The sequence below is a fragment of the Peromyscus leucopus genome, chromosome 14, assembly GCF_004664715.2.
Source record: "Peromyscus leucopus breed LL Stock chromosome 14, UCI_PerLeu_2.1, whole genome shotgun sequence".
Lineage (NCBI taxonomy): Eukaryota > Metazoa > Chordata > Mammalia > Rodentia > Cricetidae > Peromyscus > Peromyscus leucopus.
In genome coordinates this window covers 85,853,189-85,879,754 of record NC_051075.1, presented here as the reverse complement: position 1 = coordinate 85,879,754, position 26,566 = coordinate 85,853,189, and the positions used below count along the sequence as shown (strand labels likewise).

Here is a 26,566-nt window from a genome sequence, read left to right as displayed (position 1 = left end):
AGGAAAGAAAACCAGGCAAGAAGAGCATGAGACAGGCTGAAGGAAGCGTCAGCTTCATCATGCCTTCTCAGAGTTCTGACCAGCCCTGACAGCATGGAAGAACAAAGGATATTTGCATCACCTAATTACCGTGCCATGTGTGGCCTGAACCTTACTAAAAGAAATAAAAGCCCCCAAATCCTCACGTCTGCAGAAAATATTTGAAATGAAAGACCCAGATTTACAAGAAGATTTTTAGTTCATTCTGTAACTACCCCCAAAGGGATTAATTAAAGAAAAACACATAACAGGTGATGCCTTTCAGTTTTAGAAACTTTAGTGCCTGTATACATGTCCAAGTAGATAGAAGGCGGCACCGCGGTAGTTTTCCTCTTAGGTAGCACAGCCCTGAACTGTGCTGCAACCCTGAGCAGCAGTCCTCCCTGCCATCCTGGGTGCGATCAGCTCCCTGCCCTCTGTCCTGGGGATAATCAGTTTCTAATGAGCTCCTTTGCAGCCATGGCTGCTCCCAACCTTAAGAGAAGCTTGATGTTAAATTATATCTTCTAAATCTGTTTCTTTTAAGTGGCCAAAGGGCTTCATAAACAAAATATATTTTCTGTTGACAGTTGAGCAGTAACCAGCAAACAGCATGTTTCAAGAAGGCAAATTAACATTTGTTTCAGGAAGAAGTATATTTTATATTATTTGTGCTCTGGGGCTGTAACTAATCACAAATTCCAAAGATTATGTACTTATATAAAGCTTCTAAAACAGTTGTCCTTTTCACAAAGTGAGAATAGGAAAAACCTCTTAACAATGATAATAAAAATGGAAATAAAAAGTAATACAGAAGAAAGAGATTCTCCTGTTTATTGCTTTCTTTTTTACGAAGTTGGACTTTCTGTTCCTTGAATGTAACAGGAGTCCTATGTTTCCAACTAGAGCCCTTGGGAAGTTTGTAATTATGTCCATCATTGTGACAATAGAACGTGACAAGTGAGCACACTGGTGAGCACCATAGACCAGGACTGGGAGTGAAACTAAACGACAGAGACACATTATATTTTAGCAATAGAAATGCATTGCGCAAACAGCTAACTGTTTGTAAAGTTATTTCAAGATGCCACTCGTTATCTAGAAACAGATTGATATGAGAGCATTTTAACCTCTCGGATTATCAACAACAAAATCAGGTAATTCTCAGTACTAGTGAGATGTTACAGTGTTGGTGGTATAGAGCTGAGCATAGCTGCCTTTCAATACTAGTGAGAACCTGAAGACATAGTTTACATCATGTGGTCAGAGAAGAATCTGGTGTAGTCCAGTCCTCATGAAACACAGTCAACAATATTTATCAAAAGTCACACAAAAATTACATGCCTCCACCTTAATTCTCTAGCTGAAATATGAAAATTGAGACATAGTATACATGAAGATGCATGATACTAAATCCAAGTGACTTCTTGCATTTTTCACTCCAAACATTATCTTGAATGGTACTGAGTACTTGATATGATGGAAGAAATTTTGGTCAATTGAAAAATTCCAAGTTAGAATACTTAGGTTATGAAATATTTAATAGGAATTCTTTGTGCATATCTGTATGTATGTGTTAGTGTGTATTTGTCTGTATATCCGTGTATGTGTACATATGTATGTGCCAGTACAAAAATGCACACGTGTACATGCATGCAATAGGTAGAGGTCAGTGTCAGATGTCTTTTTCTGTTGCTCTGAGCTTTACTTTTTGAGATGGAATGTCTCTCACTGAATCTGGAGCTCACAGCTTCGCTAGAATGGCCAGCCAACAAATCCTTGAGACCTTCCTTGTCTCTGCCTGCCTAGTGCTGGGATCATAGCTGAACAATGTCATGCTTGGCTTTCTACATAGTGCTGGGATCTGAACTCAGGTTCTCATGCTGGTGAGGCAGGCACTTGACCCACAAAGCTATCTCTCCAGCCTCAGGAATTCTGTAACTCTTCAAATACCAACAAACTCCTCTTCCTTTTAAATTATGAAATTTGTTGACATTGCCTAAGGAAACAATCTCAATGCGCGCGCGCGTGCGTGCACGTGTGTGTGTGTATGTGTGTGTGTGTGTGTGTGTGTGTGTGTGTGTGTGGTATTATAAAGAAAATTATTTAATTCATTTCAGGAACAAAATTGATGTAATTTATACACTTCATATATATGGCATACCCAAGTTTTTATTGTGGTTTATGTCCCCCTTAGGACCATGTGTTTGAACACTTTCTCCCCAGCTAGTGGTACTGTTTATGGAGAATATGGAACCTTTAGGAGGCAGAGCCTTGCTCTGGGAGAAAGTATATCACTGAGGATGGCTTTGAGGTTTGATAGCCTGGCCCCATTTGTATGTGGAGTTTACTCAAAGGACATATAACAGTTTTCAGGATTAGCCAGTTGTGGCAATCAGGCTGATAAAATTATTTTGTCTCTTAGCAAGTCATTGAGCACTGAAGCCCAAAGCAACAAGGAACACAGAGCTCAGAAACAGAGAGGGATCCCTGATGCAAGCATCCTGAAGTAGTTGTGGGTAGGGAAAGTTGGGGATGGTAGCAGGAGAGAAGTGTGGGTGGTGGGGGTGTGCCATCCTGAGAGAGCACACTTGCTTACCAAGCACAGGGTATTCTGCTATGATCAGGAAGACAACACACATAATCTGTGAGTCCCAGGAGCACTGCTGTTCACAATTTTGATTTACAGTATCACTGAATAAACTGATTCCATTCAAGTCTGAATATTCCACTACCATATTTGCTTGAACTCAAATTGTTTGCATTGGTTTACACTTATTATTGCTTCCCCATTCCCAGGATGTCTGTATTAGTCAGTCACCTCCAAATGGTGCTGGAAACAAACACACCCACCTCATCACATCCCTTCCCTCCTCAAAAAAGCCCTCTCCAACAACCAGGCAAAAAATACAAAAATTTAAAGCCATTTTAAAATCCTAATAATGGAAAAGAGAAAGGACTTTGTTTTTTTAAGTTCACTGATCCTTCTACATTACACAGATATATATCATACAACCGAGTTTTACTTTTTCATTCTGATGGAGCATCATGCACTAAGAACTTATTCTGAGTTACTAGAGATAAGAATTCACCCAAAAGTAGGAACCTAGAGTTTCTAAACAGAGAGTAGGCAAGGGTAATTGCAGCTTGCAATTGCCTACCCCATGTAACTACTCCTGCCTTTGTTTCATCTAAGTAATATACTTCTAAAGACAGCAGTAAATGTTTACATAAGGTATTTATTTTAAGTATAAAAGAATTCAGAGACTGAGTACTTATAGGGTAGACTGCTAAAAATACAATTCTAGTGGCTTTATAGAAAGCACTAACTTAAGAAAAAAACTATTAGAGGCTAAATAAAGAAAATAAGTTTTTACAATATAAATGCCTCAGTGGCTTACCACAAGGTTTATTTCCTGTATGTGTCACATTCATTTGAGTCACTCAGAGATCTGGATTTCTTCTGTTGACTCCATCATCCCCAGGGCCTTCAGAGCCTCTATACCACACTGATGAGTGATGGGAGAGAACAGATGTGAAATAATATATATGATTTTAGAAGTCAAGAGATGTTTCTAACATATTCTAACTCAAAATCATTTTGTATGGATACATACTAACACCTAGTTTTTAAGTAGATCTGTATAAAGAGATATACTAGATAATTAACAACACCAAGAATGAATTTTAATGTTAAGATAAAACACACACACACACACACACACACACACACACACACACACAATTACAAGGTTGGTAAATGACTGAAATATTGTTATACCAAAGGTCCTTTCAAGTAAAGACTCTGTGACCTAGGCCTGATTCCCTAACGTTCCTCAATGCCAAGTAAATCTTTAGCCTTATATTCATGTGCTGTAACCAACAGTGTCATTGTTGGCAAAGAAAAGGTTGTGGGAATGTTGAGACATTGATTTCCGCACACCTCGACAAAACTAAGAGTAGCCATGCAACCATTAGCCCTGGCCTTGGTGTGAAGGGACAGATTACCAACTCCTGTACATGCTCTGAATTGGAAACAGTAAAGGAACTGTAAGAAATGGATATAGACACTCTTCTTTCATTGATTGTGTATTAAATATAACACAATCAAAAGTTTAACTTTGTACAGATCATCAAGTTTGTTAAAATCTAGATATATTTATGGAAAAGTAAAGTAAGGATTAAACACCATTGAATATACTCTCCGAGTGTGAAATTTTGCAATAGTCCCTAGTTTCTGAAATGTCTCTAGCACATTTTGACTCAAAAAAAAAATATAGACACCTGAACAGCAGTTATCTTAAATTTAGGTGATAAGTCCTAACCTTAGCACCTCAGATAAGGATGCACTTGGAAACAGAGTTTAAAGAGATCATTTGAATGGGGCATAGTCGTATATGATTCTGTCATGATGATTAGGACACATACACACAGAAAGAATAATCATGAAAAGACACAGTAACAAGACAATTATCAAAAAACTAAGAAAACTCTCAGAAAAAAAAATGGACCTGGAAAATACTTTGATTTCCTACTTCTAGCTTCCATAATGGAGACAGGGGAATTTCTGAGTTAAAAACAACTGTGGGGTACTATGCTATGCAAGCCTTAGCAAACTAGTACATCTGTGTTTACTAAAATTCTACACCTCAGCACTTCCACACATATGTTCTTCCAAGTCCTGGAGCTTTGTTGTTTTTCTCCAGAATAGTTTAGGCGAATGTTGTGTGAACCAAACCAGTCATCCTTTCCAAGGTTTTTCTTCTTTTCTTTGAAACCATCCTAAGGTAAGAATGTAAGTAGCTAAAGGTGAGCATAGCACATCCTATTATATCTTACAGACGTCAAGTAGAATCAGAGTGAACTAAAGCATAAGATCATGTTCCCACTGTGAATCCCCTGTACCATTTGGTCATAAGAATGACACCAGAGGGATCATTCTAGAAGAGTACTCGTGGCAGGTAAGGGCACACTCTACAGATCTCCTCAGAGAGACCTTGTCTTTAGAGTGCATGTCTCCAAGTCATAACTTTGTGAGATATGGTTCACTACAAAGAACCAAAACAGCGACTTGCAAAGAGAAAGAAGCTGAGAATGTTTAAGCCTGTGTTACTTAGGAGGGCCTTATTATTTGGTCTTATTATTACCCAATAACCAAAAGAAAATTTCTAAAGATGAAAATTTTACTGACACTGCAGAGCTTTCCAAAGTGACCCCATGGGACCGTAGCTTCAGTAGATTCACCTCAGTAGAAGAGTTCCGTGTTCAAATGGATTTGGAAACTACTGCACTCTATTACAGCCTTCAGGACTCACAAGCCCCAAACCTCCCTAATGAAACCCTTATTAGAATTACTCATAAGCACTCTGTGATGCACATCTGGGGACAATAGCTTTGATGAGAAGTCATGAAAAGCTCTCACTAGACAATGATGGAGCATATAGATGTGCATAGTAGAGTCAGAGCCCAAGGGAGCTGATGTTCTCTGCCTTAAATAACATTTAGCTATTTTGAGCAAAGCTGTGTATTTTGCATAGCCAAATATATTACCTCTTTTTCTCAAAAAGTGTATTTGATCTTTTTCTCAACTAAATATATCACACTAAATACTAAAGCCAAACTCATTAGCCACCCATTATTTATTTATTATAAATTATTATTATTTATAAATTATAAATATTATTATTATTTATTTCTAAAGACTTTTTAGCAGTTGCAGTAAAATACCAGCCTCCCTGAGCTGGGTTAAGAGGCAGGAAGATCAAAGAAGGAACCTTCTATAAGTGTGATTTGACTCCTTATTCCTGAGAAAGCCAAGCAGGTCCTTGAAAAGGATGACAAGCTAGGAGAGATTTGGCTGTACTCATTGGCAACCATTTAATTTTTGTGATTGTTTATGCCAGAAACAATCAGCCAAACCATGCGCATTTTAAACAGAAATGGCCTGATGTAAGTGGGTATGAAGGCAGGTGGGGGAGTTAGCCTTTTCAAATAAATTGTTAGTTCATTTGTATAATAATTTCTTTTTTGTTTAATAATTTCATTTGGAGAATTTCCTTACCAACAGTAAATACACAGCAAAGCAGATATGTTTGAGATGTGATATTAATGTTAAACTAACTTTATCAATTTAAAAATAATTCATTTTAATTTTTAAATAACTTGACCTTAAGTGTTTATTCATTGGTAACTGAAAAAAATGGGAATCATTAAAGATGAGAAATAGACTCCAGGTGATTACCACAGTGGAATAGGCAGAATACTAACAATTTCTAAATGAAAGAGATTGAGTTGCTTCATTATTCTTTATTAACTACAAAACTCAACAAGCAAATTATCCACTTATCACAGCTGTTTACTTGAGGTTTAAGGGCGCTCAGAGGCAAGGTGGACCTGTCCCATTTCTTGATAAACATGTCCAGTCCACACCAAACATATCAAATACAATCTGATCTAAGATTCTCAAGCATTTACTACTGCTGAGGAATGAGCATTCTGGGTAACTCCTAGACATCAAACTGCAGTCACTCACCTCCTGGACAGTGAATCTTATACTCATTATTAGCTAGATTTTCTGTTTTTGCACTACAAGCCTTCTTTAGCTGGCTGACATTTGTTTGCAAAAATAAAATGGAAACACTTAACAAACTAGTTTATCTTATCAGGTGCCATGTTCCAGGCAGCAGGAATCCACCTGAGCTACATCCTGGAGATATGTCCATTCTCTGGCTCCTTGGAATGGGGCTGCCAGGAAACTTAATCCATGCTGGCTTGACCAGCTTCTGCTTTGGCTTCAAACACACGTAAAGTACTTGCTATTACTGGACACACTTCAGGAGACAGTAAGTGCCTGGCAACTGCTGAACGGGCATATTCTCCTCCCTGAAAAAGAGCAGTTCTGTGGAACAGGATGGGGAAGAAACAATAATGTCAGGTAGCTTAAACATTAATCTTTTTAAACACAGAACCTTGGTGAAGTGCAAAAGAATATTCTCTGATTATTAACTTCCTACACTCTCTGAACTTTCCATCTTAAAGAGCTCTTGATTTGAAGTGAACTTCTAGTGGAAAGGAAATGCCAATCATCTTTCCAGAGGAGAGAATGAATGGTAGAGTCATCAGAACAGGACTGAAGTGGATAGAAATACTACTTGAAATGACTGCTGCCTTCTCCAGAAAGGATCATTAACATTTACATAAATGTATAGTCCTCATTTTGTTTCCAAATTTAGGTTTGATCGGGACCAACAGAACACATAATGAGAAGGGCAGCCTCTGAACATCAGTATCTGCTTTCAATTTACTTTGATCATTTACTTACAAGCACAAAAGAAAGGAGGCAGAAATCCTATAAAGTGATTTTTCCCAATGTCTCCTTTGTGTTTATTTCCCTCAGGCCTACTCCCAGGGATCTAGTTTACAGTAATTCTTTCCCCAGTCCAGAGTGTGGACCAAGCTCCCCTGATTCTAAGTGACAGTAGTGACAATGCTCAACATCTCTGACTCTCTACTTTCTTGGTTATAATACTATAACACCAATGATTCTCTAACAGAGCTACTTTGAGGATTAAATTAAATACACATCTAAATACAATGCAAGAAGGCAATTACATTCCACGTTAACATACTGTGAACATTTTTTTAAAAGTAAATAACAATAAAAATCAAGTTGATCTACAAAGAAGGGCAAAAAGTACATAGAGATGTTTAAAGCATAAAACAATAAGGAAAGAACTGCCATAAGAATCTTAGGAAGTCAGGGGTTGGTAAGATGGTTCCATGGTTAAAGGTGCTTGCCAGCAAGCCTAATGTCCTGAGTACTGTGGCCAGATCGCGACCCCCAGAGAGACCACCAAAGACTAGCATGCCAGAAAGAAAGGTTTAATTCAGTATATACAAGCCTAGGCAAGGACTTCATCCAACAGATCCAATGCAGTGGAGGCTGGAGGAAGTGCCCACCTCTTGCAAGCTCAGTTTTTAAAGGCAAAAAACCACAAGGTTACATCATTTAGGGGTGCTAGTATGGGTACAATTCTGATTGGATCACTTCTAGGGACTTCTAGAAATCATGGCTTAATCTTACTTCTAAGGGGGTGGTTGCCCGCCACCATTTCTCATTGGCTGCCCTCAGGTGAGGACATTTCTGTGGTCAGTTACCCTGGAAACCAGGGAGAGGACATTCCATAGTCCGGCAGTCATTACCTTGTGACTACCTTGTGACTCTGTCCGTTTACACTTCCTGGTTTCTGGAATCTGGACTGACTGGTTTCAGTAACTAATGGCCTATTCCTAAAAGGAGAAATCTTAGGCCTTAGTTTTAAGGTGAAAGCATTTTGTTCTTATTTCTAAGATGGCTCATTTTGGTCTCACACTGAGTTCAGTCTCCTGAACCCACATGGTGGAAGGAGCCAGCCAATCCCTGAAAGTTTCTTCTGACAACCTCCAAAACACACACAAAATGGCATATTGCACACACACACACACACACACACACACACACAAATTAATTAATAGAATCTTACATTGTCTGTTTTTACTTCTTTAGTACCAAGATTTTTACACTTTTCAAAAAATAATCATTTTGAACTTTCAATGTTTTGCAGGTGAAATCATATTGACCTTTAGTTTTGAAGAACTCATTCATTTTTTTCTTGCTATACCCATTGCCTGCAGTTCCCTTTCCCCCAAATATTTGTCCATAGAAGAATGCAGAGGTCTTCTCACTCCATTGAAAAAGAGGTCTGTGCAATTGAACACAGCCCGCTACACTGTAGTATGATCTGAAAGCACAATTCCAAAAGAACATCATATTATAATTATAATAAACTGAGGCTACCATCTCCACACTTGTCAACTATGTGTAAGAAAAGCCTCTGAAGCCCCAGGTATATAGCTGCTCAGAGTTTAAATGCAAGACTCTCATTTGGAAACTGCATGTAAATGGAAGTATTTATGAGCTGCACCAGCAGCTGGCCCGTGCTTTTGCTGTGGGGTGGTTTCTTAGCTGTTGTGTTGTTTTACATGCTTTGTTTTTATCTGAGGTCGTGAAGGAATAACTGGACAAGTCCATAAGCTCTCTCAGCTCTTGGAGGTTGTGTTCAGTTTCAGACACACAAGAGAAGCTCTTTAACTTCCCGGTAGGGAACAGGCTAAATGAAACAGCCAGCAATTCCCACCTAAGTAGCATGATGACTTCATCTTCTATTATTTTATGGCATTGAGTTTGCACAAGATTTTGGAAAAGGACAAGATCCCACTTTAATAATTTTTGGTTTTTGGACCACAAACAAACAATACCAAAGTAAACAAAGGCAAAATCAAAATTAGAAAGAAAAGAAAGCTCAAAATAGTAAAACTGTGACTTAGTGTTAAATCTAGACCCTACACAAAGTTTTGTACTTATTTTACTTGTAATCAGTTTGCTGGTAAAGTGGCTATAAAAAAATTCAAACTCCCTAAGTTTATTCTTAACTACAGTTATACTTTGAAAATATTGTGAAGACACATATCCACCTGTGAATACATGCTCCAAACAATATAATTGGATTTTAAGAAAATGAATTTAGGAAATATTGTGGAATTCCCCAAGGAGAGAATCTCAATGAGAGATTGTCTAGATCAGGTTGGCCCATGGGCATGTCTTTGGAGATGACCTTGATTATGTTAACTGAGATGGTAAGACCCATCCACAGTGGGTGGCACACCTACAGTGGCCACCTAGGCAGGAGTCTGGACTGCATAATAGTGGATGAGGGGAGGTGAATGTAAGCACACATGCATTCTTTCTCTCTTATCCTGAATTTGGATGTAATATCACTAGCCCCCTCAAGCTTCTGTTGTTGCTACTTCCCTACAGTGATGAACTAAAACTGTGAGGCAAATAAACCCCATCTACCCCAGTTACTTTATCACAGAATTTTATTACCTTAACAAGAAACAAAACTATGATACAGGATCTCTATGACTCTGGAGCTTGCTGTTTCAACTAGACTGACTGGCCAATAGGACCCCCAAGATCCTTCTGTCCTTGCTCCACGTTGCTGGGATTACAGCCCAGGCATGTGTCTGAATGTGCATGCTGAGGGTCTGAAGTCAGGTGGCCATGCTTGTACATCAATCACTGTACCCACTGAGTTGTTATCCCAGCCCCCAGTCTGTTTTAACTCTTCTTCTTCAATCAAAACAATCTCAATCATCTTCTTTGCAGAATTTTCTTTTGTAATTCACTTTGAAATTGTTTAATTTTCCTAAAACTAGGATATCCAAAATTGGACCTATCATTCATATATACAATATGCTGATACCATGCATACTGCACTTTTACAGCAATCTCAAATTATGAACAGACAAAAACTTCAAAATTACTTGTGCTATAGTAGTGAAGATGAAACAGAACATACAAATCAATATTTTAACTAATAATTATTAAGTTGGTGATAGAAAGGGCTTGGCTTCTAATTCATTACACCTCTAATGATTAAAATATGACTCAGGAGCTGACTCCCCAAGACAAGAGTCCCAGCTGGCTTTTCAGAAAGTCACTGACCTCATAGTGGCCACACCCAATGATCAATGATTCTGTTCAAGATATTTACTCCTAACGTTTTTTTCCTTTCCCTTAACTTTGGAGCATCTTTATACTCATCAAGATAGACCCAATCAAAACAGCTATTAAGAGTGCAGAATCTCAACTGGGCCTGGTGGCGCATGACTTTAATCCCAGCACTCAGGAGGCAGAGGCAGGCAGGTCTTTGTGAGTTGAAGGCCAACCTGCTCTACAAATGGAGTCTCAAGACAGTCAGGGCTATACAGAGAAACCTTGTCTCGAAAAACCAAACAAACAAAAGACTCAATTGGGTAGAGCAGCACCAACTGTAATTCCAGCACTTGAGGAGCTACAACAGAATAACAAGTTCAACACCAGTCTTGTCTGCAAAGCAACAGCCCATCACACAACAAACACACCAACTGTAGAAGTGTTTGTGTCCCTGTGAAAGACCTCAAAGGACAGAATTGATTCCTTCTAAATTTTGACTGACTCCTCAATTGAACTTAGCACAATTCAACACATTAATTCAGATCTCCAACACAACTCCAATCATACTTCCATAGCATTTAAATACTATATACTAGTATTTAATCATGACCTAATGTGCCCACCTATGTGATTGATGTCAAGTAATCCACAAAGGGACAGGAATGTTCACAAGAAAGTGAAGACAAACAATTCCCCAGACTTCCTCAATAGCAGAAAATTCAAGAAAATCTGATTATAGAAATTTATAGCATTTCTAAGTTATATCATAAATATGTATTAAACTGTGAAACACACACACACACACACACACACACACACAAGCTTCAGTTTTTAAAATGATGTAAAGTCCATCACAGATAATAACAGCCACATGGTTCAGCCAACATAGCTCATTCTAAATAACTGTATGACAAAACTGCTTCTTCTTTTTTATTCTTCAATTCTTAGAAAAGTATGAACTTTGAAGAAAATCCTGGATTACTGGTATTCCACAAGCACTATCATTTATTTCCTGTGTGTGCACTTAGAAGCGCTGAGATGTTTACAGATACCTGTCATTTGTTTCATTTCAAAGTCTGTGGTTTAATCAAAGCTAACATATCCTTTTTCACCATACAACTAGATTCTAGATTTCATTTGGTCACAATATGCAGGGAGATGGCCATTGTTTTCTTTCTGTATCTTCCTGTTAGCTGTTAGAAATAATCCTCTGGGCTTGCAATAGCATCAACTTCATACATACCCCATATAATAAAAACTTGTAAGGGTCTGGGTAAATGGTTCATTAGTTAGAATACTTACTGTGTAATTAGTCATGAAGACCTGAGTTCAGATATGAGTACCTACATAACAAGCCAACCAACCTGCCCAAGTCTATAACCCAGCTCCTAGGGGACAGAGACAGGAAGATCTGGAGTCTGATAGTTTTCAGCCTATCACATGAAACAAGAGCCCCAAACACAAGGAGAAACCCTTCTCCCTTAAAAGAATAAGGCGAGAATACTAGAGGACAACCCAAACCCCTCTCCTAGATACATGTGTGTATATACTGACACAAACACACATATACATATATACACACACAAATTTAAAAATAAATATAAACATATTTTTTAAAGTTTTTAAAAGGAATATGACCTAGTAGAAAAAAAACTAAAAAATTTTTATATTTTTGTTTTTTCAATCAAAGATCTAGCTTTAGGTGCTAATGTTGCTGTTTATTATCTATCTGACACTGGATGAGTTTCCCAGCATTTTCAAGCCTTCATTTCTTCATTAATAAAATTAAAAGTAAGCTAAGTGCACAGAATCATTTTGAAGATAGAATGACAATATATATGGAAACTCATTTTGAAGTAATGAACAGATGTAATTTATTAAATACATATCAAAATATGTAACTCTCTGAATACATACATATTATCATTGAATATTTAAAAAATCTGAATAAAACCTGGGACTCATGAACAGGATCACTGTACACCTACAAAGATAACAAACTCAAGGTCTGCAGAGCTCAACTGGAAAATGTGTAGAAGGCAAACACTGGCATTGGGAGAAGGCCCTGGCTGAGGGGTCCCTTCCTTGAAGGGCTTTATGAGCCCTCAACAACAACATGAACTACTCAAATACTCCTCTGCTGAAGTCACAACCACTTATTAATAGAGTGTATGCTGTGACAGCTTCTCTCCACACAAATTCAAAGTCATATTCTCTGGAGCTTTGGAGCTAATTGCTTTGTTTTGAATGCTTGTCATTTTAATTGAATCCTGGAAAGTACACACTTAACTGGCTGGTTGTGACCTAGGAATGTTGCTCCATGGCTTGCCTGGCATGCACAGAAAAGGCTGCTTCTCCACAACATGTAGCTTTGCTCATCTGCATCCTAGCACTCAGGGTGAAGTAGAAGTTATTTTCTTTCATCCTTTGTTTTTATGTAAAATATTCTTGTAAATCATGTATTTTTCTTTTTAGATTTATTTATTCTACTGAATGCGTATGGGTGTTTTATTTGCATGTACATATGTGCACCATGTGTATGCCTTTGCATCAAAGCCATCAGCTCTATGTATTTAAGTATAGACAGGTATGGTGTTATTTCCTATTAGGAAAGATTATAAAGGGGGTGCAGTAACCTTAAGCCTAACCCTGCTGTGTCCCTGAAAATCACCCGTTTACTTCTATGCTGCCCAAAGGTAGACATAACAGCACCATAGCAGAGCTAGAATCGCTTAGGGAAGGAGGAGACCCAAATGCAAATACAGACATCTTGATTAGTACAGCAGCCCAGGGAAGTGTGACACATAAACTTGTAAGTAATCACACCTAGGAATGAGATTACCACCATTTGGGAAGCAATCCCACAAGTCAAGCACATTCATAACAAGTCCAATGGTGACAAGGTGGAAGTTCAGGCTGAGAAGTTATGCTGGTTTGTTTTTGTTTTCAACTTGACACAAGCTAGAGTTATCTGGAAAGGAAAACCTCAGTTGAGAAAATGCCTCTATCAGATTGCCTGTAAGCAAGTCTGTAGGGTATTTTTTTTTTCTTTTTGATTAATGCTTGATGTGGTTTGGCACAGCTCACTGTGGACCCTAGGCAAGTAGTTCTGGGGTATATATAAAAGCAAAAGGAGCAAGTCATATGTAGAAAGCCAGAAAGCAGCATTTCTTCATAGCTTCTGCTTCAGTTCCTACCTCCAAGTTCCTGCCTTGGCCTCCCTCAGTGACGAACTGTCACCTGAAAGTGTATCATGATCTTTATTGCAGCAATAAAAAACTAACTTGGACAGAGGTTACAGGGAAGTGTGAGCTAGAGAAGTCCATCCACAGAGGCCAGTACTCAGCACACAGCCTCTGATCCAGAGCTATATGTGTTCATGGATCTGGGGCTTCAGAGTACATTAGAATGGAATAGACTGCTGTGGAATAATCCTTCTGTACACTGTGAATATGTATTACTCTCATTGGCTAGTAAAAAGCTGACAGGCCAGTAGCCAGACAGGGAGTTAGGTGGGAAAGCCAAACTTCCTGCCCTGGAAGAAGGGCAGAGTACAGGAGTTGCCAGCCAGACACAGAGGGAAAGGGAGTGGGAGATGAATGTGCCATGCTCATGAAGGTACAGCCATGTAGCAGAGTGTAAATAAGGAATATATGTTAACTTAAAATGTAAGAGCTAGTTAGTAATAATCTTGAGCTACTGGCCAAGCATTTAAAATTAATATAAGTCTCTGTGTGGTAATTTGAAAGCAGCTCCCAAGACGAGAAAACTCTGCCTACCACAAGTTTCACCTTCCTTGAATTCTAGTTTTCAAAGAAGATGATGGTCTATGAATGAATCTATATGAGGAGAATTTTTGAGAGCATGTTTAAAAAAAACACCAAGTAAACAGGTAAGAGTGTAGATGGAGTTTCTATTCCATTAGCAACTCTCAAATACCCAGCGGCTGCTTCCCAAATTAACACAGAGAAGCTTATATTAATTATAACTGCTCGGCCATTAGTTCAAGGTTATTACTGACTAGCTCTTACACTTAAATTAACCCATAATTTTTATTTATATTTAGCCACGTGGCTTGGTGCCTTTTCTCAGTTCAGCATTTCCATCTTGTTTCCTCTGTGTCTGGCTGGTGACTCCTTACTCCATCCTTCCTCTTCCCAGAATTTTTCTAGTCTACTCGCCCCGCCTATACTTCATGCCTGACTATTGGCAAATCAGCATTTTATTAAACCAATATGAGTGATAAATCTTTACAGTGTACAAGAGCATTATCCCACAGAAGAAGAGTCTTGTAGCCTCTGTTCCTCCAGAACATGGATTTGTTCTTAGAATGTGCTTTTGTGCCCTTTCCAGGTGTAGTAATACCAGTGGGTTTGCTTCAGGTTACATATTATTATTCTGTTATTTAGATGATGCTTCCAAGCAGGGGTCCTTATGACTGTCTATAGCTTGAACTCAAGTGAACTTTACTCATATGACCTTGCCTAACCCTCAGAATATAAATTGTCTAATGCCCTAAATAAAGTTGGCTATTGCATAAGACTTTAGTCTGCTTCATTTTTAGTCTACACTCTCTCGGGTTTACTCTGCCAACTATAGTGGTAACATGGTGGGAAGTCCATCCTGAGGGAAGTGGATGAAGCTGTGGTAGAGGAAGTTCTAGCCAGTCCACACACCATGGATCTGATGGGAGGCGTGGCTAGAGAACAAGGGAGTCTGGGGCACTAGAAGGGCCCAAAGGTGGATCCACAACGAAGAAAGTGAAGTGGCCTGAACACGCAGACCCAACCAGCCAGTGACAAACCTAGAGCTATGCCTCTACCCCCAGTAAAGACAGGTGTTTTTTGTTATGTGAAAAAGACTTCAGAGGATCCTGAGATGGGTAACAGCTTGGGTACCTGAAGGGAAGAAAATAAATGCTGTATCTAGCAGCTAAGCATGTGTTAAATCTGCCTAGACCCAATAACTGCAATGATTTTTACAAATGTAGTTAATATACCCAGTCATTTGTAGAAAACACTGAATCTGTACCATATGATGAGCACTGTGCTCAGCACTACAGACATGCCTCTCACCAGAGGGGGTCTTGTGGTGGTGATCTAATTGTACTGAAATATTATTTTGATTGTATGTTAATAAATAAAGTTGTCTGGGGGTCAGAGCTATTAGAGCCATAGCAAGAGTGTGGCGGTGGTGGCACACGCCTTTAATCCCATAAGATCTCTGTGTGTTCAGGGTCAGAGCTATTAGAGCCATAGCAAGAGTGTGGCGGTGGTGGCACACGCCTTTAATCCCATAAGATCTCTGTGTGTTCAGGGATACAGTCAGCATTGGAGACATATACCTTTAAGACCTAGGGGGCTGTACATTCAGACAGTGACGAGGCAGTCATGTGTTTGGGTTTACAACCAATGAGAAGGCAGAACAACATACTTTAAAAAAACTAACCGACAGGAAGTAGGTCTCTTTTCGCGAAGCTGGGACAGCAGAAGGAAGGGTGAGATTTAGCTCTGAGCTCTGACCTCTCGACTTTCTCTTTTACATTGTTTCTGTGTTTCTTATTTAATAAGACGGTTGGTTACATCTACAGGGTCTCAGGTGTTGCTTGACATAAGGTCCAGGATTTTAATGTCTCAGTGACTTAGACCAGGCAGACAGTAGGAGTCAAAGTTCAGATTTATTAAAGTAAGAGTAGGAGCTATATAATACACCCTACAAAATGAAGCAACTAAGACACCACATGACTCCAGAAACCTGAGCTCTTTCACTGAATGTAGGCAAATGAAAGAAGCTGCATCCTTGGGGTCAGAAATGAGGTGGATTCTTACCTTGATTGACAGACAGTTGGTATATAACTTTGAACCATCTGTCAATACATCTCATAATTTTAAGCATATGCACACTCCCATCATGAATGCACTTGAGATAGTAAATAGGGATTTCCCTTGGCAGGTCTAAGGACAAATTCACCTTCACTCCTCTTGCACCCAATTCTTTTCTAAGTAGTCATTGTTTATCTCTCCTTCTACCAGGAAGTGCCTGACCCTAGATTACCAACTCACAGGGAGGAGGTGGGGGTGGCCCATCCTGGAGAGCAGACACATTTTTCCAAGGGCAGTTAGTTGCCCTGCCTCTCTAGGCTCCCTTAACCTCTCTAGGCCTTTAACTGGCCTACCTCACACAAACACAGTCTGTAGACTATGGGCTTGAGTTTCCTAAGTAAGCTTGACATTAAATAATAAATCTAAGTATTTCCTTACACATCATTGAAAGTACTATAATGGAAGAGAGAAAGTATTAAAAACCTTAAGTTAGAAGATTTAAAAAATGACCTTTCTGAGGAAATTGCATTAAAGTATTCCAAGAAGAAGTAATAGAGAAACATTAGCAATTATTTTTTAATATTTTAAGTACAAATTAAAACTTCATTATATATATTTACATATTGCATAAGTACATGTTCAATATGTAGTAATTACACAGATATATTACTAGAGGCATTATTGTACAATGGCTAATATAAACAACTAAAGCTCTCTTTTAAAAAGTTTTTTTTAATGAAATATGACACACCACTGCTGGATTCTTAATTGTGATTCTCCTCATATGACAGCAGTTAGTTAATATTTCACAAAAACATTAGCAACTTAAAGAAAAAGAGGGAAGAGAAGCTTCCAGAGTCTGTTTCTCCATGCATATACTTTCACCCATATGTACTTCTAATATACACACATTTCTAAAACAGGAACTTGAATTTTTATTACTTATGCCATCTGGTTTTTGAAAATGTACTCTCTCTATGAAGCTCTGGGCAAGAACTGGGCTCAAATCTACCTTCTAATGGTATATTAGCCTGTCCAGTGAGCTTTGCAAACAGTAACCTAGGACACAAATTACACAGATTAACAACAGTCATTTGCTTGTGAACCAAAGGGGGAAAAATGAGTAATTTGTGTATTTTGGTGTATTATGGGAAATTACAGTTTTCAACATCCATTATTTTCTTCATGAATGGAACTTCAAATACATCAGAGGGGAATCCCTGAGTACTTGCTAATTCTGTGGGTGATGACCACTGTTGCTTCAGGTCAGCTCACACAGTCCCTCATTCATTTTGTGAAACCAGTCACTCACAGTCACTCAATGTCTTTCACATTGGTTCCTAACAAAGGCATTGATGGGGCTTATTGTTCTCAAAGGTTAAAGTACCCGCAGAAGCATTTACATCATTGCCCAAGTATGCCAGGTCATAGGAAGAAGCCCAACAACCCATGACCAGGGAGACTCTTAATGCAACTCACCAGATGAGGAAAAACACACCAGTAGTCCTGTCATGAGTTCCTGCCCCGATATATATTTTTACAAAAATATATGCTTTTACCAGAAAGAACTGTTTAGTATAGTCGTTCCTAACATATGGTCCAAAACACTGAGTTACTTCAGAAAAGATTTGGGAATTCTGAGTCCTGCATTCCCTTTGCAGAAGTTCTGAAGGCACACCAACACTCTAGTGCTTCTGAGAATTCCTGCAGCTCTGCTTAACATTTCCCAACCCATCCAAACATTTTACACATTTTGTAACCCAACACCTCTCACCATCTGTGGAGCCTGCTCGAAGAAGCAAAACACTGGTGATTTTCAAGATACACTTTGCAGAATCCTCTCAGGGATTTCCAGGAAGGCCCAGGAAAGAGTTCAGAGAAACTAAAAAGAGCAGAAGAGATCAGCATCCCATAATCCTTCTACTTTCCAGATTTAACTTACAGCATCATTTTCAATAAGGGAATCTATGACTCAAAATTATCTTGTGTTTATAAGACTCTTTGACTAGAAGTCTGACATTTATAGTTTGAAGTGTTGTACATGTTACGGGATTGCACAGAAAGACTTGGCAGTACTCCCATGGCACTTTCTCATTAGAGACTGAATCACTGTCAATGATTATTGAAACCTGCCAGTCCTTGCCTGGCTTTCCTAGAAGCAGAGTTAACATCCCTGTGCCATTAATTTGGGCTTGGCCTGGAGACCTGCTTTGACCAAAGGGACAGGATGTGAATCTGTGGCTTATTCATGATCCTCAAGACCTTTCTTCACCATGAGAAGAGTAGGCCCCACATGGTGGGTGCTAATCAGCCAAAGCCCATGAATTAGAAGTACATGAAGCCCAAATAGACCAAGAAAGCTAGAATCAATTGCTGAGATTCAAAGATTTTTTTTGTTGGCATAATAAAGGATGGATGGAACAATTTTAAATCAAGTGGCTTTAGTATTACTCTCACATAATAATAAGATCCAATATAGAACATGCTGAATTTTCTGCTCATTTTGCAATTTACTTGAATAATTTTCAAAAGGTGCAATAATGCTTAATCTTCTGCACACTCAGATCCCATTCTTCTTTGTCCAACAATGATTGCTTTCAATGATCAGAATAATAATAGCCAACAATGTACTGTATATAAGTTTCCATCAAGGGAATCAATGAATTTTTCCTTTGTTCATGAAGCCGAATGCTGCTTTTGGGTTATAATTTAATATAAAAAATTCATTAATGTGCCTATAATTGTTCTCAGAGTCCTTAATTGGGTCAAAATTAAAAGTCAGCTATGTCTAATCAAGCTGTAATTCAAACGAAAGCCTTCCCAGCCAACATACATAAGAAGTAAAGGAAAAAGAAAGGTATTCCCTTCCTCTTAACATTTGAAACCACATCTAGCAAAGGCAGGTACACAGTTAATCAACTCTCACTTTATTGAAGGTTTTTAAATTTATAAAGACAGTTATATAAAAGCAGGTTTCATGGTTAAGTGGAAAGATTGTAATTATTCTAGTAAAAGAAAAGGACAGTTTTTAAAAATTCTGTTTAGAAAAAAATCTTCTGCCAAGTAACCAACCCTAGTATAGTACAGGAGTTACTGGGGGCTAGAGAAAGGACTTGGCAGTTAAGAGCACTCACACTCACTGCCCTTGCAGATCTGGGATTTAGTTCCTGTCACTCATGCGCCCCTCACAACTGTAACGCTAGTTCCAGGGGATCTGGTGCCCTCTTCTGGCCTCTGCAGACACTGCCTACACATTGTATACGTGCATATGTGCAGGCAAAACACCATACACATAAAAGAAAGGATACGTTTTATATACTTTAAAATTTGTAAAAATTAAGTTAATAATGGAAGGCTTGTGAAGTAGTTTGTCTTTTTCTTTTTAATTTTGTATTTTATTTTTATGTGTATTGGGTGTTTTGCCTGAATGTATGTCTGTGCACCTCTTACGTGCTAGTGCCTTCAGAGGGCATCAGATCCCCTGAAACTGGAGTTGTAGATGTGAGGCACCATGTGGGTGCTGTGAATCAAGCCCTAGATCCTCTGGCAGAGCAGCAAGTATTTTAATGGATGAGCCATCTCTCCAACCCCAAGTAGTTTGTCTTTATAATTAAACAAGCACAACAAAGAGCTGTATAAGCAAAAGGAAATGGCACAAAAATAATAACAGAGAGCATCAAGATTCACGTTTCCTGAGAAGTGGATGTGAGTAACGTGAGGATTAAAAGTTTTATTTTTATTTTTTTTTTTTTGGCAATGGATGAAAAATGAGTGAGTGATCTATAAGAGAATTTTCCTGCCTTGACAGTATTTATTAAGTACCAAGTACAAGACTGTTAAGATAAAGCAGCATGATGTCTGGGGCTCAGCAGGCTGCACAGAACACACTGAGCCCATTTTACAGACAGGACAAACACTCCAAGAGTGTCCTTTCTACTATTAGCTATTAACAATATGAATAGATATGTACTCATATTGACAGTAACACAGAATAAATTAAAATCAGAAATGAGAGGGAACAGTGTAACTGATGCCACAGAATTAAAAGAGCTGTAGCAAAATGGTTCGAAAATACTTTTTATTGAGTTAGATAAGCTAAAAGAAATGCCTAAATTTCTACCTACCACAGTTGACCCAGATGAGACAGAAAGTCTAAGCAGCCCTGTAGTCCTATAAGTACAGGGAAGATTGTAACATAAAAATAAAATTAAAAGTCTCAACAAAGAAAAGCCTAGAACCAAATGACTTCACCAGAAAATTCTACAAAATGTTTAAAGAACAATTAAAACCAATTCTTCTAAGTCTTCAAAAAATTGAAAACGAGGGAACACTTCTGCAATGGATTTGGTAGTGCCTCCTAAAGGATTGTGTACTAAAAGCTTGTGGGGATATTTGGCAGTGGCCAGATCTATAAGAAACAAAGCCAAGTGAGAAGTGACTGGGTCATGACCACACTTTGAAAGCATTAATGCTGGTTTCACAGAGTGAGCTGGGTATTAGAGAGTAGATGAGGGGGGTGTATGAAAGGGCCCCTCCTAGCTCCTTGACTTCCTCCCTTGTTGTATGATCTCTTCTGCTATGTTATATCATAGCCATGGAATACTCAGTAAATTTGACTACCTAACTTTGGGTGTTCAGATTCCAAAACTATTATTTATCAAAAAATCAATCTCTTCTAACACACAGCTTCTGACCAGTATCCTGTTACCGTAACACAAAATAAGCTAAAAGAACTTCCAAACTCGTTTTATGAGACCAGTATTATCCAGATACACATGATTGGCAAACACATTGCAAGAAAACAAAACTATAAACCTTTATCCCTGGTGAATATAAAGCAGAAATAGTCAACAAAATACCAACTTAACTGAGCAGCACATAAAAGGGGTGTATCATGACAAAGTGTAATTTATTCCCATAGTTCAAATATGGTTCAACACACAAATATTAATGAGTATAATATTAATGAAATGAAGGACCAGGAAACCACATTATAATCTAAACTGATGCAGATTTTTTTTTTTTTACCAAATTCAACATCTAGTCATAATGAAAACACTCAACAAACTAAAAATAGGATAGGATACTACATCAGCATAATAAAGACTATATATGGAAATGGGGAACCAAAGCCAAGACCACAGTCAATGGGAAAAGGCTCATGTGTTTTCATGTAAGAGCAAGAACAGAACAGGAAAACCTGGTCTCCCTACTTTTACTTGACTAGCATGGAATCCCAAGCCAGAATATTAGGCAAGAAAAAAAGGGGAGAGGTAGGGGCGGGGGGGGTCCAAATAAAGGAAGAAGTAAAATTAGCACTGTGCGTGGATGACATTACATGAAATTATGTTTAGAAAATCTTAAACATTCTATACACATGAAAAAGAAAAACTCTGTGTTAACTAACAAAAGAAATTATCAGAATTGAAAGAAAAAACAAAACAAAATATTCTAACTGTGTGACTGACTAGAGTAAGCAAGCTAAACAGGAAATTAAGAAAGGCAGTGCTACTGTCAGGTACTTAGGAATGAACTTAAGGAGGTGACAGATATGCACTCAGAAAACCACAGACATGGAAGAAACAGAAGAAACAGCAACAAAGCCTGTTGGAATGAGTATTAGTTTATTATTCTTAGAGAAACAGCAAAAAGCAATTCTAAAATTCATAAGGAGCCACAAAAGACCCCAATAACATAAATTGGTATTGAGAATAAACAAATGTCTCACACCTCCTAATTTCAAATAGTTCAGAACAGTAATCTAAACAGTGTGGTGCTGGCATAAGTATGTACGCACAGAAAAACTGAACAGACCACACAAATTAATCCTAGAGCTAGCTCAGATGATCTTCTGTAAGGATTCCAAAATCATGAAATGTGGAAAGCATGAGTACTCAACAAATGGTCTCAGGGAAAGGGAAATACATGTGTGATGGAATAAAGTTACATTTCATTGCACCATATATAAAACTTACCACAAAATGGATTAAAGCCTGTAGCTAGAGTTTTCCTGCCTTGCCCACAGTCAGGACAAATCTTTGTCACCCGCCAGTCCCACAGCCGCTCAGACCCAACCAAGTAAACACAGAGACTTATATTGCATACAAACTGTATGGCCGTGGCAGGCTTCTTGCTAACTGTTCTTATAGCTTAAATTAATCCATTTCCATAAATCTATACCTTGCCACGTGGCTGGTAACTTACCGGCGTCTTCACATGCTGCTGGTCATGGCGGCTGGCAGTGTCTCCCTGCCTCAGCCTTCCTCTTCCCAGAATTCTTCTCTCTCCTTGTCCCACCTACTTCCTGCCTGGCCACTGGCCAATCAGTGTTTTATCTATTAACCAATCAGAGCAATTTGACATACAGACCATCCCACAGCAAAAGTCCTCACCAAGGGTTGAAATTATAAAATTCCTGGACAAAACCTAGCCAAAAAGCTTCATGAGATTGGATTTTACAGGATCTGACACAAATAAATAAGAAACAGAAGTAAAAATTAGAGATTTGAGACTGTATTGAACAAGTCCATGGATCAAAGGACATAAACACAAAAGGAAGTGAAGGTCACCATTCAGTAAGGGGTTAAAACTCAGAATATATGAAAACAATTAACACCAACAAAAATATAACAACAAACGACCTGAGAGAAATTAGGAAAAAGACTTAGATGCTTCCCCAAAGACGACAGACAAATTGCCAGTAAATTTAAAAGATGTGAAACTCACAATAGTGAGACATCACCACCACCTATCAAAATGACAGAGAAAGAGGATGCGGAGAAACTGGAAGCCTCATGAACATGGGAGAGAACATAGAAAGGAGCAGTCTCTATGAAAATCACAACAGTGGTTCCTCAAGAGCTGAAAAATAGAATTACTGTAAAATGGAGCAATTTAATTTCCAGTTCTATATCCAAGGTAATTAAAAGCACAATCTTATTTTCTTTTAGCTGCATTATAAATAGGATACTCATCATTTTTATTATTATTGGTGTGTGTGTGTGTGTGTGTGTGTGTGTGTGTGTGTGTGTGTTTGAGAGAAAGAGAGAGGGGAGAGGGGAGAGAGACAGGAGAGAGGACAGGAGAGGGGAGGAGAGGGGAGGGGAAGGGAGGGGAGGTGAGGGAGGGGAGTATGAGTATGGGCATGCCTGTGCCACAAAGCATATGTGGAAGCCAAAGAAAAACTTTTAGGAGTCTGTTTTATCATTCCATCGTGGGTTCCAGGGATCCAACTTAGGTCAACAGGTGCAAACAAGCACCTTCAGCTACTTAGTCATCTCACTGGCCCAAATAGCAGAATTGTGTAGAGATATTTGCACATCCACATTCTGAACAGAAAGAGTCATTCACAAGCCAGGAGGTGGGGAAAAAGCAAAAAGTTCATCAGCAGGTGAAAGGTTAAATAAAATGTGGTTCGTATGTATTATGCAACATCACTGAGCCTGAAAAAAAAGAAAATCCTTTCCCATTTCAGCACAGATCCACCTTGAGGCACTATGTGAGGTGAAATAAGCCAGTTATAGAAAAAGAGATTCTGTGTGTGGTGGTTTGAATGAGGATGTCCCTGTGGTCTCCAACATTTGAAGGTGGAGTCATTGGGGAGGCTAAGAAGGTGTGTCCTTGCTGGAGGAAGCGCATGAATGGGGGGCGGGCTTTGAGGTTTCAAAGCCTAGTGCCAACCCCTGCTTGTAGTTTAAGATAAGCACTCTCGGTTTGCTGTGTGGTTCCAATCAGCATGCCTGCCTATTGTGATGCACTTTTACCACTTTCAAGCCATAAGCCCCAAACAAACTCTTCCTTCTATAAGTTGCCTTGGTCAGGGTGTTTGATTACAACAAACGTGACTAGCACACTGCTAATGCATGATTTATCTATGTGTCTGCCAAGAACTTATGGGAAAGAGTAAAAGATGGGTCATTGTTGAATGAGCAGAATTTCAGTTTTGCAGGGCAGAGAAAACAAGTGAGTTATGTTTACACTGACAGTTCACATGATAAAATGTCAAAAATGTTATGTTATGTGGTTTTATGCACATTTTCCTTATCAAAGCAGAGCTGACAGTTTAAAGTCAATGATTCTGTCATGTTTTCCTACAAGACACACCAAGGGTTGGATAGAGGTACAGCTAGAGATCCAAGGAGAATAAAAGAAGTGGTCAGAGAAGCTTGAGAGTCCTGCATGTGAACGGGGAATAAAATCTAAGAGGGAACTGGGGAGAATAAGCAGATCCCCATTTGTACAGAACATGTACACAGTTACTTTTATGAAATTATGGATCTGTGCTCTTAAAGACCTGCATATATTGTTATCACAGTTTTCTAGGACTTCCATAACCAAACAGCATGCTTGTATTTTTCTCACAGTCCAAAGGCTGGGGTCCAAGAACAAATGCAGCCCACTCTGATTTAACCTGGGTGTCAGTCTGTCACTCACGGGTGGCTGCCCTCCCATGTCCTCACCTGTGTCTCTATGTCCTATAAGGACAGCAGTCAGATTAGATTAGAGACCTGCCATAGCAACCTTGTTTTGCTTTCTCTACCTCTTCCTTTACCTAATATAGTCACATTTGGAAGTGTAAGGGTTAGGATTTCAACATGAGAATTTGGGAAGGGCACAGTTCAGTTCACAGTAGATATACATCAATTTCATTTTCCTGATTAGTTATGCAGCTTTTGCTAAAAGTAAAAGTGATATGGATAAAAATGTTCAAGTCACCAGCCAGAGAAAATAATAAGATTTATTTCTTCTATGGTCTTGGGAAACTTCAAATCATGTTTTTGAGGCATTTTTACAAGCATTCACTACATCATAAGGTATACAGTTCTATGGAAGTAGACTGTTTCATTCAGATATTTGGCTGTTTTACATTTTATTCAGTATGGGAATAATCACCAAAATCATGCTGTCAAAGCCAAGTGAATCCTCAGAGAAGGCTGAAGCAAGACTTCTCCTAAAGTTACAGTATTCCAGCCTCCACACTTTCTGCACTAGGAGTCCCTAAGCATTTTTCAAACAAAGGTAGTGAAGTCTGCAAATGTTTGTTTTCAAAATGTATGTAAGTGAAAATTGGATTAAACTTTTATACTAGGAACTACATATATTTTCCTTTTAGCTGGTGAGTCCATCATAACTTTCAGCCACCATCAATTTCCCCTTCTGAATTTGCATTCTTAAGGAATCCTGTTCTTGTCCACTATGACTGGTTTTTTTTTTTTCAGCACTATAACAGGATGTTGAGTAAAGTGCATTAATGAACACTTCACTTTGCTTCCTGACGACAGCCCCAGAGCAATCTCTAATGAAGGAGTCTTGCTGATGGGTTTAGATGCACTTTGGTATGGGGGCTTTGGTTTAGTTTCTCTAAGTGAAAATTCACTGTGTTAAAGAAAAAAATCAAATGAACATTTTTCTATAATTAATAAAGAGCTATGTGTTAAATGTATTTCTGTTTCTGTAATATAATTTTATGTCTCTTAATCAGTAAACAGAAAATATGGGATAATAATTTAGAAAAATTAGAAATGCATAAAGAAGAGGTTGTTCAAATTTAAATATCTGAAGAACCAGCCCATCATAATAAGAACAGTTTTTTTAGATAGATTTGATCTCTAAAATTATATATTTAAAACAACAACCCAACCCATGATTGCTATGTCTCAAATGATATTTACAAGGTTCCAATTTTTTCTCTTTGATTCTCTTACACATATTAATTTACATTAATATTAATTAATAAGCTATACATTTCTATTTGTAAAATGTTAACTAAATGTGCTAATGTTTAATCAGTAATATGCTAATAACATTTAAATATAGCTTACAACTTCTTTTTAAGTCAGTCTAGTTCATTCAGCAAGTGTTACTGAATGCCAGTAACAGACATACCATGTTTAGAAAAAGTGATTGAAATGCTAAATTTCAAACAAATCTCTACTAACCTGGAGATGCTTGGTACATGATTTTATGTCTGTCAGCTTAGATCAGCTCCTGTGCTTTGTGTGCTAGAGATTGCCCTGGCTCGTTTGTATTGTAGATTTATTTTTAGCCATTGATGTAACACACTTCCAGGAACATTTTCTTTCAGCTACTTTAGATACTGTCATTATTTCTTGAGTAGTATGCTGGGTGCTTTTATAGATCTGTTCTTATTCAACCTGACCACAGAAACAGGTGACAGCACAGAGACATT

The 26,566-nt window shown here is 38.3% G+C and overlaps 1 long non-coding RNA gene across 3 annotated transcripts in view; it reads right to left on the bottom strand.

The window, feature by feature from the left end:
- Window positions 1–26,566, bottom strand: part of LOC114701034 — a 105,884-nt gene that overhangs the window by 19,518 nt on the left and 59,800 nt on the right. Inside the window, exons 1-2 of one of the 3 annotated variants that reach the window (XR_003735766.2) lie at window positions 26,316–26,384; window positions 3,420–3,527 (exon numbers count right to left, since the gene is read on the bottom strand). This is a non-coding gene — a long non-coding RNA (uncharacterized LOC114701034). Of the gene's footprint in view, window positions 1–3,419; window positions 3,528–26,315; window positions 26,391–26,566 lie in introns of those variants that run through there. The other 2 variants (XR_005092888.1, XR_003735767.1) reach the window with 2 other exon arrangements.